Source organism: Pongo pygmaeus, chromosome 5, assembly GCF_028885625.2.
Source record: "Pongo pygmaeus isolate AG05252 chromosome 5, NHGRI_mPonPyg2-v2.0_pri, whole genome shotgun sequence".
In the NCBI taxonomy this organism is placed as follows: domain Eukaryota; kingdom Metazoa; phylum Chordata; class Mammalia; order Primates; family Hominidae; genus Pongo; species Pongo pygmaeus.
In genome coordinates this window covers 69,710,604-69,725,128 of record NC_072378.2, presented here as the reverse complement: position 1 = coordinate 69,725,128, position 14,525 = coordinate 69,710,604, and the positions used below count along the sequence as shown (strand labels likewise).

Below are 14,525 nucleotides of genomic sequence, written 5' to 3'. Positions count from 1 at the left end.
CACATATTGCCATTTTCTCTCCCTTCCTAACTGCCAAACTTCTTGAAAGAGTTGTTCTCACTTACTGTGTTCACAATCTTACTTCTGTCTCACCACTTTAATGAAATGGTTCTGGAACAGGTCATAAATGACTTAACTTATAAATGGAGTGGCCTCTTTTCAGTGCTCATTCTCTTAGCACCCTATGGAGCATTTGGGAATATTGACTTCTCTCTTCATCCTGAAACATTTGCTTCCATGGGCTTTTATAACGTTGCACCTACTTGTCTCTTCTCCCACACCTCTGATTACTTTTTAAAATCTTTGAACAGCTCTTCTCATTCTGTTAACACCTTATATATGTGGGTCCTCGGAATTTTATTCTTTTTTTTTTTTTTTTTTCTGAGACCAGGTCTCTCTCTGTCGCCCAACCTGGAGTGCAGTGGTGTGATCTTGGCTCACTGCAACCTCTGCCTCCGAGGTTCAAGTGATTCTCCTGCTTCAGCCTCCCGAGTAGCTGGGATTACAGGCACGTGCCACCACACCCAGCTAATTTTTGTATTTTTTGGTAGAGATGGGATTTCACCATGTTAGCCAGGCTGGTCTCAAACCTCTGACCACAAGTGATCCGCCTGCCTCGGCCTTGCAAAATGCTGGGATTACAGGCGTGAGCCACTGTGCCTGGCCCAGAATTTTATTCTTACTCTTCTTATCACCTCATTCCCTGATTCCCCCACACCACTGCCAAATTCTAAGTCATCAACTTCTATAACTTTGCCTATGATTTACAGCAAATCCCAAAATTACAGCTTATGCTCAAATGGCTCTCCTGAAGTATAGACTTGTAGTTTCCATTGCCTTCTGAATGTCTCTACTTGGATGACTCATAATCATTTGAAAATCATGATGTTCAAAACCAAATTTCATATATCCTCCACCCACACAAAAAACAACAAAACCCACTTTTCCTTCTCCATTTCCTATCCCAGTTAATGATATTGCTGTCCAATTATTTGACTAAGCTAAATCTGTCCATGCTTCTCCATTAAACACCTTATATGGTTTGTTTTGTGTTACCCTCTTGACTCTCCATACTCTGTATCTACTGCCCTTGCCTTTTTCCAGGTCTATGTAGTTTCCCACTGAGACTCCTCCTAACTCATCCCAGTTCATCTAGTTGCTGTACACTCTAATCCATCTTCCACATCATCACCAGAGATATTTTTCTAAAATAAATCTGATGATTTTACTCTTCTTCTTACAAATAGACTGCAATCTCCTTGGCCTTGGGGGAAAATCTAAATGTCTCCTCAAGGCATTCATGGGATGATCTGACTTGAACTTTCCAGACTTATCTCCCAACAATGCTCAAATGCTCAGTCTCTGCTCCATTTGTGTTAAACGATTGTGTCATTCTCTTTCCTGGCTCTGTGACTTTGCACATCTCATTCCTTCAGTTTTTCCCCTGAATTCTTCCTAATAAACATCTATTCTCTTGTCAATTAGCAAGACACAGGAAACCTGAAATTTTCTGAGCATTCAGATTCAAGAGGATTAATTTGTATGTTACACACATAGTATCACTGTAAATGAACTTTGAACCAACTTATTAATTTACAATAAAATGTATAATTCTAGCAATTTTTTTTTGAGACAGGGACTTGCTCTGTTGCCCAGGCTGGACTACAATCACATGATCATAGCTCACTGCAGCAGTGACCTCCCAGGTTCAAGAGATCCTCCCACTTCAGCCTCCCAAGTAGCTGGGACTATAGGCATTCACCACGACACCTGACTAGTTTTTTAAAAGTTATTATTTATTTTTAGTAGAGACAAGGTTTCACTATGTTGTCCAGGCTGGTCTTGAACTCTTGGGCTCAAGTGATCCTTTTGTCTTGGCCTCCCAAAGTGTCAAGCAAATTTTAAAGTTTATACTTTTAACTCAAAATGAAATAAATAACCTAAATGTAAGACCTAAAACCATAAAACTCCTAGAAGAAAACATAGGGAAAAATCTCCTTGACATTGACCTTGGCATTGATTTCTTGGATATCACATCAAAAGCTCAGGCTATAAAAGTAAAAATAAATACATTAGACTACATTAAACTAAAAAGCTGTACAGCAAAGGAAACAGTCAACAAAATGAAAAGGCAATCTATAGATTGGGAAAAAATATTTGCAAGCCATATATTTGATACAGGGTTAATATCCAAAATGTATAAAGAACTTATGCAACTCAAAAGCAAGAAAACATATAAGCTGATTTAAAAATGGGCAAAGTACCTGAATAGACATTTCTCTAAAGAAGACACAAAAATGGCCAAGAGGTCTATGAAAAGGTATTCAACATCACTAATCATCAAGGAAATTCAAATCAAAATCACTATGAGATATCATCTCACACCTGGTAGGATGGCTATTAACAAAAAGCCAAGAGATAACAAGTGTTGGCAAGGGTGTGAAGAAAAGGGAACTTTTGCATTGTTGGTTGGAATGTAAATTGGTACAACCATTATGGAAAACAATATGGATGTTCCTAAATAAATAAAAAATAGAATTACCATATGGCCCAGCAATCCCTTTTTTGGGGTATATACCAACAAAAATGAAAGCACTACCTCTTAAAGGTATCTACACTCCCATGTTCATTGCAGCATTATTCACAATAGCCAGGATATGAAAACAACCTAGGTGTCTGTCAGCAGATGAATGGATAAAGAAACTGTGGTATATGTTTATACAATAGAATATTATTCAGCCTTAAAAAAGGAGGAGATCATGCCATTTCCTACAACATGGATGGACCTGGTAAGTGAAACAAGCCAGACAAAACGAAAGAAAAATATTGCATGATTTCACTTATATGTGGAATCTTTAAAAAAAAAGGTCAAATATATGGAGATTGAAACTAAAACAGTGGCTACTAGGCTCAGGTGGAGGGGAGAAAATTGGGAGATGCAGGTTTAAAGTTCTCAATAGATAGTAGCAGATATGTAGGCTGACCAAGTCTAAAGGTGTAATATACAGCATGAGGACTATATTAAATAATGGTGCATTGTATTCAATATTTTTGCTAAATAAGTAGATTATAGCTGCTCTTGCCACAGGAGGGAAAGGTGGGTAACTATGTGAGATGATGGACATGTTAATTTGTTTCACTATGGTAACCATTTTACTGTACATATGTATCTCATAACATCATGCTATATACCTTAAATATGCACAATAAAATTTATTCTAAAAATTTTTTTGAGATGAGGTCTTGCTCTGTCACCCAGGCTGGAGTGCGGTGGTGTGAACATGGCTCACTGCAGCCTTGACTTCCTGAGCTCAAGCGATCCCCCTGCTTCAGCCTCCTGAGTAGATGGGACTACAGGCTTGTGTCACCATGCTAATTTTTAAATTTTTTGTAGAGACAAAAATCTCCCTATACTGCCCAAGCTTGGGCAGTCTCAAACTTTTGGGCTCAAGTGATCCTCCTCGTTCAGCCCCCAGAGTGGTAGGATTACAGGTATAAGCCACCATGCCCATACCTCAAAATTTTAAAAAAGAAGAAAAAATGTTTATGGTTGCAACTATGGGAACTTGCATCTTACAGGAAAATCTCCATGGGAAGTCACATTACACTTAAGTTATTAATTGGGCATAGATCAGCATAAGAGGACTAAGTTGGATGATCCTCATGGCCCACCAAGCCAAGAAAGCCGCATCATTCATCAGTGTTGTAAGAAGGTATATGTCAAGGAGGCAGACTATGAAAACATAGCTAGGATTTTGTCTATTGGAGATAATTCTAGAGATAGACTAGAAAAGTCATTGCTCCCTTTTTCTAGAATGCAGAGCAAACTGTGTCCCTCTGGTCCCACATTCTCTCCTTATAGTCATGAAACCAGAACTTCCCAGGTTTATTTAGCTGTACAGTCATGCATCACTTAACGACAGGAATACATTCTGAGAAATGCATTTGTTAGGTGACTTCCTTGTGTGAACATTATAGAGTGTACTTACACAAACCTAGATGGTACAGCCTACTATATGCCTAGGCTATAGGTATAGTCTATTGCTTGTAGGCTACAAACCTGTATACTATGTTACTCTACTGAATACTGTAAGCAATTGTAACACAATGGTAAGTAATTATAAACATATGTAAACATAGAAAAAGTACAATACAAATAAGGTATAAAAGATAAAAAATGGGCCAGGCGTGATGGCTCACACCTGTAATCCCAGCACTTTGGGAGGCCAAGGCAGAAGGATCACTTGAGGTCAGGAGTTTGAGACCAGCCTGGACAATGTAGTGAAACCCCATCTCTACTAAAAATAGAAAACTTAGCCAGGTGTTGTGGCAGGTGCCTGTAATCTCAGCCACTTGGGAGACTGAGGCAGGAGAATCACTTGAGCCAAAGAGGTGGAGGCTGCAGTGAGCCAAGATTGCACCACTGCACACTACTCCAACCTGGATGACAGAATGAGACTCTGGGAAAAAAAAAAAAAAAAGATAAAAAAAAGTACACCTATATAGGGCACTTACCATGAATGGAGCATGTAGGACTGGCAGTTGCTGTGGGGGATTGAGTGGGTGAATGGTGAATGAATGTGAAGATCTAGGACATTACTGCTTACTACTGTAGACTTTATAAACATTGTACACTTAGGCTACACAAATTTATTTAAAATTTTTTCTTTCTTCAATAATAAGTTCACCTTAGCTTACTGTAATTTTATTGCTTTATAAACTTTTTAATTTTTAAACTTTTTGACTCTTTTGTAATAATCCTTAGCTTAAACACAAACACATTGTATAGCTGTACAAAAACTTTTTTTATATCCTTATCCTATAAATTTTTTTCTATTTTAACTTTTTTTGATTTTTTACTTTTTACACTTTTTTAAAATTAAAAATGAAGACACAGAGACACACATTAGCTGGGGCCTACACAGGGTCAGGATCATCAATATCACTGTCTTTCACCTCCACATCCTGTCCCATAAGGTCTTCAGGGGCAATAGTGTGCATGGAGCTGTCATCTCCTATGGTAACAATGTCTCCTTCTGGGATACCTCCTAAAGGACCTCACTGACATTGTTTTATAATTAACATTTTGTTTTAACCTCATCCCTGGTGGTACATAAACTTTAAAAAAAATATATATATATATATAAGTAAATGGAGTACACTTTAAAATAACAATAAAAAGCGTAGTGTAGGAAATACATAAACTAGTAACACAGTTATACTGCACATAATTGTATGTGTTATGCTTTTTTTTTTTTTTTTTTTTTAGAGATGGAGTCTGGCTCTGTCGCCCAGGCTGGAGTGTGGTGGCGCGATTTCAGCTCACTGCCAACCTCCACCACCTGGGTTCAAACAATTCTCTTGCCTCAGCCTCCTGAGTAGCTAGGACAACAGTGCACGCCACCACGTCTGGCTAATTTTTTTGTATTTTTTTCTTTTTTAGTGGAGACCAGGTTTCACCATGTTGGCCAGGCTGTTCTCAAACTCCTAACTTCAGGCAATCCACCTGCCTCAGCCTCCCAAAGTTCTGGGATTACAGGTGTGAGCCACCACAACCGGCCATAATGTTATGCTTTTATAAGACTGGCAGCACAACATTTGTTTATACCAGCATCATCACAAACTTGTAAGTAATGTGTTACGCACTACAATTTCACAATGGCTATTGTAACCGCCCAGTGGGTTCGCCTTGCCTGCTGCCTAGACAGAACTGATTTATCGAGACAAGGGATTTGCAATGGAGAAAGAGTAATTCACACAGAGCTGCTGTGCAGGGGACTGGAGTTTTATTATTACTCAAATCAGTCTCCCCAAACATTCAGGGATCAGAGTTTTTAAAGCTAATTTGACGGGTAGGGCCTTGGGAAATGGGGAGTGCTGAGTGGTCAGGTTGGAAATGGAATCATAGGGGGTTGAAGTTAGGTTTTTTAAATGTCTTCTGTTCCTGGGTGAGATGGCAGAACTGGTTGGCCCAGATTACTGGTCTGGGTGGTGTCAGCTGATCCATCAAGTGCAAGGTCTGCAACATATCTCAAGCCCTGATCTTAGGTTTTACAATATTGATGTTATCCCCAGGAGCAATTTGGGGAGGTTCAGACTCTTGGAGCCAGAGGCTGTGTGACCCCCTGGGGAGGTTCAGCCTCTTGGACCCAGAGGCTGCATGACCCCCAAACTGCAATTTCCAATCTTGTAGCTAATTTGGTAGTCCTGCAAAGGCAGACTGGACCCCAGGCAAGAAGGGGGTCTTTTCAGGAAAGGGCTGTTACCAATTTTGTTTCAGAGTCAAACCATGAACTGAATTCCTTCCCAGAGTTCCTTGCTCAGGAATGAACAAGGACAGCTTAGGGGTTAGAAGCAAGATAGAGTCGGTTAGGTCTGATCTCTTTCACTGTCATAATCTCCTCAGTTACAATCTTGCAAAGGCAGTTTCACTATGACATCACTGAGTGATAGTTTTTCAGGTCCATTATAATCTCATGGGGCCACAGTCATATATACAGTTGGCCATTGACTGTAACATTGTTATGTGGCACGTGACCATAATTATAAATATAGTCACTGTAATTGCAAAGTAGCTGGTTGATTTTCCCGCCTGCCCACCTCAGGAACTTGTAAGAATACTTAGCTGGATCCATGCATAAGGCTTGGTCATTGCTCTATGGTATAATCGCTGCAGCCTTCAGGACCCAGTATTTCCAAAGAAATGCAGCTCCAATTTGGAATTCTCCCACCCATGTATTGATGGAATTGCATGTCTACCCCCTAATGACTAGGGTCACTATCATTTCTTGCCTGAAGTACAGCATCTGACAGGTCTCCCTTAGTCCACCTCTGCCCTCCTACAGTCCCAGGGAAGAGTTCATGCTGCAGTTTGAGACTGAAAGTAGGCTACAGGCAAAATCCTTTCTTCCCCATAGATACTCAGTCTGTTTTCTTTTAAGGCCTTCACTTAAGCGGAGTAGGCCCACACACATTACGAGGGATGATCTGCTTTATTCTAAATCTACTGTTTACATAATAATAACATCCATAAAATACCTTCACAGGAGACTCTAGATTGATGTTTGACCAAGTACTGGGTGCTTTGGCCTAGCCCAGTCAGCCCATAAAATTAACCATTACAGTTTCTCACTTTTGGTTTTTCTGGCCCTTCTCTTCATCTGGGACCTATGGAGAGCTGTTTATGGAGCCAAATGTTGCTGGTAGCTTGTGTTGAACATTGTGGTTGCTTTTATTTTTTCTGTAACAGATACACATACAGAAGCTAGTAACTAACTTACTAGTTAATGGATTACTAACTTGTTTCTACTTTAGCTTATTACTCAGTCCTTTCTGATCAATAGCTTATTATTGTTCCCACAGCGATGAACTCTTAACAGTCTCATATACTTTTTTAGTGGATAAAGACTTGTTTAACTACACATAAGAAACACTTTAGGTTAAAAATATACATTTGAGGCCGGGTGTGAAGGCTCATGCCTATAATCCCAGCACTTTGAGAGGCTGAGGTGGGAGAATGACTTGAGGCCAGGAGTTCGAGTCTAGTCTTGGCAAAATGATGAAACCCTGTCTCTACCAAAAATACACAAATTAGCTGGGTATAGTGGTGCATGCCCATAATCCCAGCTACTTGGGAGGCTGAGGTAGGAGAATCGCTTGAGCATTGGAGGTGGAGGTTGTGATAAGCCGAGATCGCGCCACTGTACTGCAGCCTGGGCAACTGAGGGAAACTGTCTCAAGACAAACAAACAAACAAACAAACAAAAAAAACAAAGAAGAAGAAATAAAATATACATTCAAAATTATTTCGCCAAAAGTTATCTGAGGTTTAACAACAACAATAATAAGAAAGTATTTTGGACTTGACTAGAAAGCAGGTATTTATTTTTCGCTCCACTATTTGCTATCCAGGTTTTCAATAGCATACTTAAAATTTTATTTTCTGAAGTACTGTTCTTCTTATTGTTATGTTTGGAAATTGCTGTTATCTGAGCAGTTGTTGGTTGGTTATTAACTCTTTTGATTATAGTCTAGTGGAGGCCAAGGTCATGGGTTCAATTCTCACATAGTCCAGTTAGCCCCACTTGCTTTGGGGCCTGCAGCATCTCTCCTAGACTGTCTCTAGCCACTGTGCAAATGAATGTATTGGACCCACAGGGCACTGTAAAAGAATGAATAAATGTGTGCAAATCTGTAGTTATTTGTGGAAAATCAATTGGAAGTTCATACACCCTATTTACAGTATTCAGTAATGTGCACAGAAAAATGAGGAATATGAGTGCTTTTAAATTGATATCTTCACTCATTTATTTGTGTTTTTCCTTTCAAAAACAGAAGAAAAATACTCCAAGGGAAATCTCTCTTCTAGTCTTTCTCCTAGACATTTTGAAGATTTTCCTAACATTCTATATACATTTTTAAAGAGGGACCTTTCATTTTAGTACCAAAATGATCTCTCAAATTTTCCTTCGGAATACCTTCAATGAGGTAAGGAGGATGTCTGTAAGGCACATGGAAATAAATATGATTTTACCTTGTGCTTCTAGAACATTTTAGGTTAGGTCATGATTTTGAAAAGGTTTAAAATATCTAGCACACAAGCAAGTGAATTTCTCATTCTTTTTCTTTCCTTTAATTTTTCTTTTTTGAAAGTAATGTTTTAAAAGTGATTAGTATTCTGATAAATGGTTGGGGTAGTTTTTGGTTCAATGTTAGAAATTTCAGTTATGTGTTGTATAACTTAGGGTGGATTGAATGGGGTGATTAAGAAATGATGAGAGGGACAACTATTTGATATATCAATCTTAGGTTGTGCCTCAACAGCAATTCTTAGAACAGGTTGCCTGTCATTTGTTGTTTCCTATTTGTCCACAGCTAATTTTTTGCAATAGAGGTACCTCAGACTTTAAGGGTTTGAAGCTCCTTATCAGCACTACTGCTTCAGCTAATCTCTTACCAGCTTTCCTGACAGGGACAGCTTTTCAGATTTTATCAAGGTTGGGTGAGAAAGAGCCCAAGACTGTTCATCTTTTGTTGAGAACTGAACTCGAAGGGAATCTAGAATTATCTAATTATGCCATTAGGCAGTATGTAGTTAAATCTTATTTCTTCTCATTTCAATAAAACAGCTGATGGTAAAGACTTGTTAAAAGTTTTGTGTCAGAATTTGGTAGCACGAATTTGCAAACTTTTAGCCATGACTTCCACAGGTTCACAGGTTGGCAAACTGGGTAACATCACATCCCTATATTTTGCAATTATTTTCACATTAGCACAGTTTCTTATGCAGCTTTTTCTTTTTTCATTCTTAAGTGTTTGTTCAATATTTTTCTAAATAATTAAAAGATATGTTTAAAGATATAAGTATTTCATGTAAAAAAAAGTCAGACATTATAGATGAAGCCCAAGTCCCCGTTGACCACTCATGTAGCTTTTCCAGAGGTAATCACAGTTATTATCAGCTGGTGCGTCTTCCCCTGGCCTTTTCTTCATGTATTCGTATACACATATGCATAGGGCATACCTACATAGGAATACAGTATGTGTGTGGATATACAGTTAAAAATGTATCGTTTTGTCCTTGTTTCTATTTTAGATCTTTTAGTGCCCAGAATATCTATTGTTTGAGTTTTGCTACACTTAGTTATATTTATCCATGGATTTTGTCACATTCCAGACTCCCTTTTTCTTATCAGGTTCTTACACATTTCCAGTGACAGACCTTCACAATTTCTTTTTGTTTTGGTTCTACAATATAGCACAACATGATAACGTAACTTTCATATACTTCATCTTATCACTATACATATTCTAATCTCAGCTAGAAAATTAGTGATAGTACAAGCAATATTGGCCAGAAAAAAAAAGCCTTTTCTTGTAGTTTCAATCATGAGAGTTTTTTTAAGTGTCATGGAATACCAGTTAGGGATTTTTGGAAAGAGGAGATATAATTTTTAAACTCCTTCCCTTTCCATGAGTCACAGAGGGTTTAATGACCTTGACGGTCTCGAGCTATCTTGGAAGATTCATACTCTGAGACAGAATCTTGTTTCATTGAATGGAAGATAGGTCAGTTGGTCAAAAATATCCACCAATGGCCCACTATAGCCAGGCTTTAGAATTTTTCCTAATAAAAGTTGAGTTAAAGTCAGGTATTTGTAAATGGCATTATATGTTGAATGGAGTAGGGGATTGTTTCAGCCAGGACTTCTGGTTGCAAAACACCCACCCAAACCATTAGATTATTGAATTCTAAGTCTGCATGCTCTCTTGTTTCTATGTTTTGGTCTTCCACTATCTGTCTTTATACTGGTCTGGTCTTTCCCATCTCCTGACCTGCTACAGTTTCTTTTCCCCATAACTGCAGCATGTACTTGGCTTTGTCTCACCTTGGTACGGTTTCAAGTTCTCTCTCCATGACCTGTCAGTTCCAGAACCTAACACTAGTAGGCTCCCCCTTTGCTTTATCAACGCTTTTATCTACCAATAAACTAGCCGGCAATCCTGGTCCAATCGCGTATGTGTTGGGGGTAGGGAATGAAATTACATGGTACAAACATGGATGTCTGGGCTGGTTCCTTGGGTGAGATTATAGGTAAAGGTAGTTGTATTCGTCTGTTCTCACGTTGCTAATAAAGACATACCCGAGACCCCGTAATTTATAAAGGAAAGAGGTTTAATGGACTCAGTTCCACATGGCTGGGGAGGCCTCACAATCATGGTGGAAGACAGAGGAAGAGCAAAGGGACGTCTTACATGCTGGCAGGCAAGAGAGCTCCTGTAGGGGAACTCCCCTTTATAAAACCATCAGATCTCATGAGACTTATTCACTATCACGAGAACAGCATGGGAAAAACTCGCTCCCAAGATACAATTACCTCCCACCGGGTCTCTCCCACGACACATGGGGATTATTACAATTCAAAGTGAATTGTGGGGGATGGGACACAGAGCCAAACCTTATCAGTAGTTTTCAGAGAAGGGGCTATGGATGGGGCAAGTAATCCCAGACACGTTTACCACCAGGGACACACTCAATTATTTAAGCAAAAAGCACTTTGGTGAATATGGCAAGATAGTTGATTTTTGTTTTCTTGGAAAGAATAACTCTGTCGTTCCTCCTGTGCATAGCACATTGGTACAATAAACTATGTATCATTCACAGCACAGGCATGGTGTGACTAAAATTATTGGAATGCAGAAACTGATGTGATGTTGATAAAATTGTCCGTGGGGATGAGATGAAGAAGAAGAGGAAGAGAGGAAGCAGAGTTTTTCTTTTAATTTCAATAATGTTATGAAATTTGCAATTTCTATTTTGCAAAAATAGAAGTATGAATTATGTTTTACAGTGTAAGTACCTGGCTTCATGAATCTAACTCTTTTTCTTTCTCACCTGTATATATGATACTTCAACAAGCTCTCCTGGTTCTACCTGTAAAATATATCTTGAATTACTTCTCACCATATTCACTAGCAATATTATTTTTTGCTTAAAATTCTCTAAAGTTTACCCAAAATGATTAGGTTAATAACCAAACTCCTTATTATGATGGACAAGAGCTTATGTGAAGCCTATTGTCCAGACTTCATCTCCACCACTCTCACCCTCATCTACTATGTTCCATCAGCTATCTCTATCTCTTCCTCCAACTGCTAGGCTCATTCTCACCTCCATGTGTTTCCACGTGCTGTTCCCTCTACCTAGAACTCCTTTTCCCCAGATCTTCACATAGCTCACTCCTTCTCATGTTTTTGGTATGGGTCCAAATATTACTTTCACATAGAGACCTTTGCTGACTCTCTGAGCCAAAGTAGCCCTTCCCTTCTCATAACTCTTTATTTAATCATCCTTTTGAATTTTCTTCATAGCTTTTTCACCACCAAAAATGATCTTATTCTATTTTTAGATACCTGTATTTCTTATCTCAGTCTATTCACTCTCAAGAAGGTCCACGATTGCAAGAACATTGTCTTGTTTATTGATGAATCTCCAATGCCTAGGATAATGTCTAGTTCATAACCAGCACTCTAAATATTTGCTGAATGAATGAATAAAAGAACAAATGATGAATGCTGTCATGCTTCACATTCTGTTATGCTGTTTACAGTTGTATGTACATTTGTAGTAACATATTGGGTGGGGAATACATTTTGAAATGCGGGATCTTATGTGCCCCTGAACCTCCTCAGTGTTACCATTATAAATACAAATACTTTCTACTTATCTAGAGACACCTGTGTTAGGTCTTCATAGGGGAATTTAACACAATCCATACTGTCTTTGGATGACACAATAAAGAGGCCAGCAACATTGTTTTTGGAGTCAGGTCTGGGTTTCAGCACAGGTTCCACAGCATACTAATTTTGCCCTCTAGGCCAGTAGCTTAACCAGACATAAAGTACCTGTACAGTGTTCAATAATTGGTGTTAATTGTTATGATCCTTACATTGTATCGTACTTTTCTTAAGTAATTACTAACTTTTCTTAGGTAAGTTGATGACACATTTTGTATATCATGTGTGGTTGCTACCAGCAGATTGGTTAGTTTGAGAGACAGCACAGATGAGAAATGTTAAAAAAAAACAAAACAAAAAGGTTCCAGGTAAATTGGACCACTTAGCCAGATGCTTTTTCAATATATGTAGTCTTCTAAACAAGTTTTCTTACATTAACAACTTTTATCACGAAGCAAATAGACATCAAGAAGCATTTAGTAAATTTACTAGTGTCCTGTATTATGAAATCTCAGAATTTTGTAGTTTGTAAATAAAATATATGAAGCAAAATGAAGGTAGAGATACATAACTTGATTTTTGAAAACAAAAATTAAACAGGTTTGTGTGTTTATTCATTTATTAACATTTTATTGCATATCTACTGATGCTTGGCATAGAGTTGTGTTGAAATCACAAACTTATTTGAAATGTATAACCTTTGAATGTTTGAGCCTCAGTAAAGCATCTGGTATAATACTTCTTAATTTTACTTTCAAATGATGCAAATTATTTAAGATACAAAATGTTACTTGGACCAAGACAATTCAGTAATTGGGCAAGAATAGTCTTTTCAACAAATGATGGTGGGACGCCTCCATATCCACATGCAAAAGATTGAAGTTGGAGCTCTACCTCACACTGTATGTGGGGTACAAAGTTAACTCAAAATGGATCATAAATCTCATGTAAGAGCAATCAAACTCTTATAAGAAAACATAGAAGTAAATCTTAGTGACTTTGGGTTAGACAATAGTTTCGTAGATACGACACCAAAAGCAAAGGTGACCAAAAAAATGGTGAATTAAACTATGTACAATTTTTTAAAAAGTTTGTCCTACAGAGGATGCCATTAAGAAAGTGAAAAGACAATCCACAGCACAGGAATAATATTTGGAAACCATGTGTCTGATAAGAGATTTATATTCAGAATACACAAAGAACTCATAGAGCTCAATAATAAAAAGACGAACGACCCAGTTACAAATAGGCAAAGGATTTGAATAGATATTTCTTTAAAGAAAATATACAAATGACCAGTAAGCACATGAAAAGATGGTTTATATCATCAGGCATTAGGGAAGGGCAAGTCAAAGCCACAATGAAATACCATTTCACACCCTCTAGGATGGCAATACAAAACAAACAAACAAACAAGCAAACACAAAAACCCCAGAAATAGTAAATGTTGCCAAGGAGAAATAAAGATAAATTGAGATGTTTGTACATTGCTGGTGGGAATGTAAAAGGTGGAGCTGTTGTGAAAGTTAAGCAGAATTACCAGTAACCCAGTAATGCCTAGATGGAGTACATACCCAGGTATGTACTCCAAAATTTGAAAACAAATTCAAACAGATATCTGTACACCAATGTTCATAGTAGTATGACTCATAATAGCCAAAAAGTGGAAACAATCGAAATGTTCAACTGATTAATGAATAAGGAAAATGTGGGATATCTATACAATGGAATATTTTCAGCCCTAAGAAGGAATGAAGTTCTGATACATACTGAAACATGGATAAATCTTGAAAACATTATGCTAAATGAACAAAATCAGTCACAAAAGACCATATATTGTATGATTCTATTTATATGAAATATTCAGAATAGGCAAGTCCATAGAGACACCAAATAGATGAGAGGTTGCTGATGAGGTGGGACAGGGAGGGGGATGGATATGACAGCCAATAGACACAGGGATTCTTTCAAGGGGGACAAAAAGGTCCTGACATTATGGTGATGGTTGTACAATCCTGTGACTATACTAGCAAGCACTGAATTGTGCACTTTGAATGGTTGGATTTTATGGTATATAAATTTTATCTCAATAAAGCTGTTAGAAATGTTATTTGGAATGAAAATTAGCATGAATATTTATCAATAAAAAGCTAAATTTAAGGCATTTAAATTGCTCAGTAGGTCACCAGATGTTTTCAATTAAATTCAACTAATTTTTAAGCTGTTCCTAATAGTTGCATGCGTATATTTACCTGTGTTCATTCCAAAAGTGGGGAAAGGGGGAATCA

The 14,525-nt window shown here is 37.9% G+C and overlaps 1 protein-coding gene across 1 annotated transcript in view; it reads left to right on the top strand.

Moving 5' to 3' along the window:
• The window catches only part of COL9A1 (collagen type IX alpha 1 chain), a 207,954-nt gene that overhangs the window by 27,626 nt on the left and 165,803 nt on the right, over positions 1 to 14,525 (top strand). The window contains exon 6 of the mRNA XM_054492376.2: positions 5,444 to 5,626. The gene's annotated coding sequence lies outside the window, so the exon portion shown is untranslated. The remainder of the gene's footprint in view (positions 1 to 5,443; positions 5,627 to 14,525) is intronic.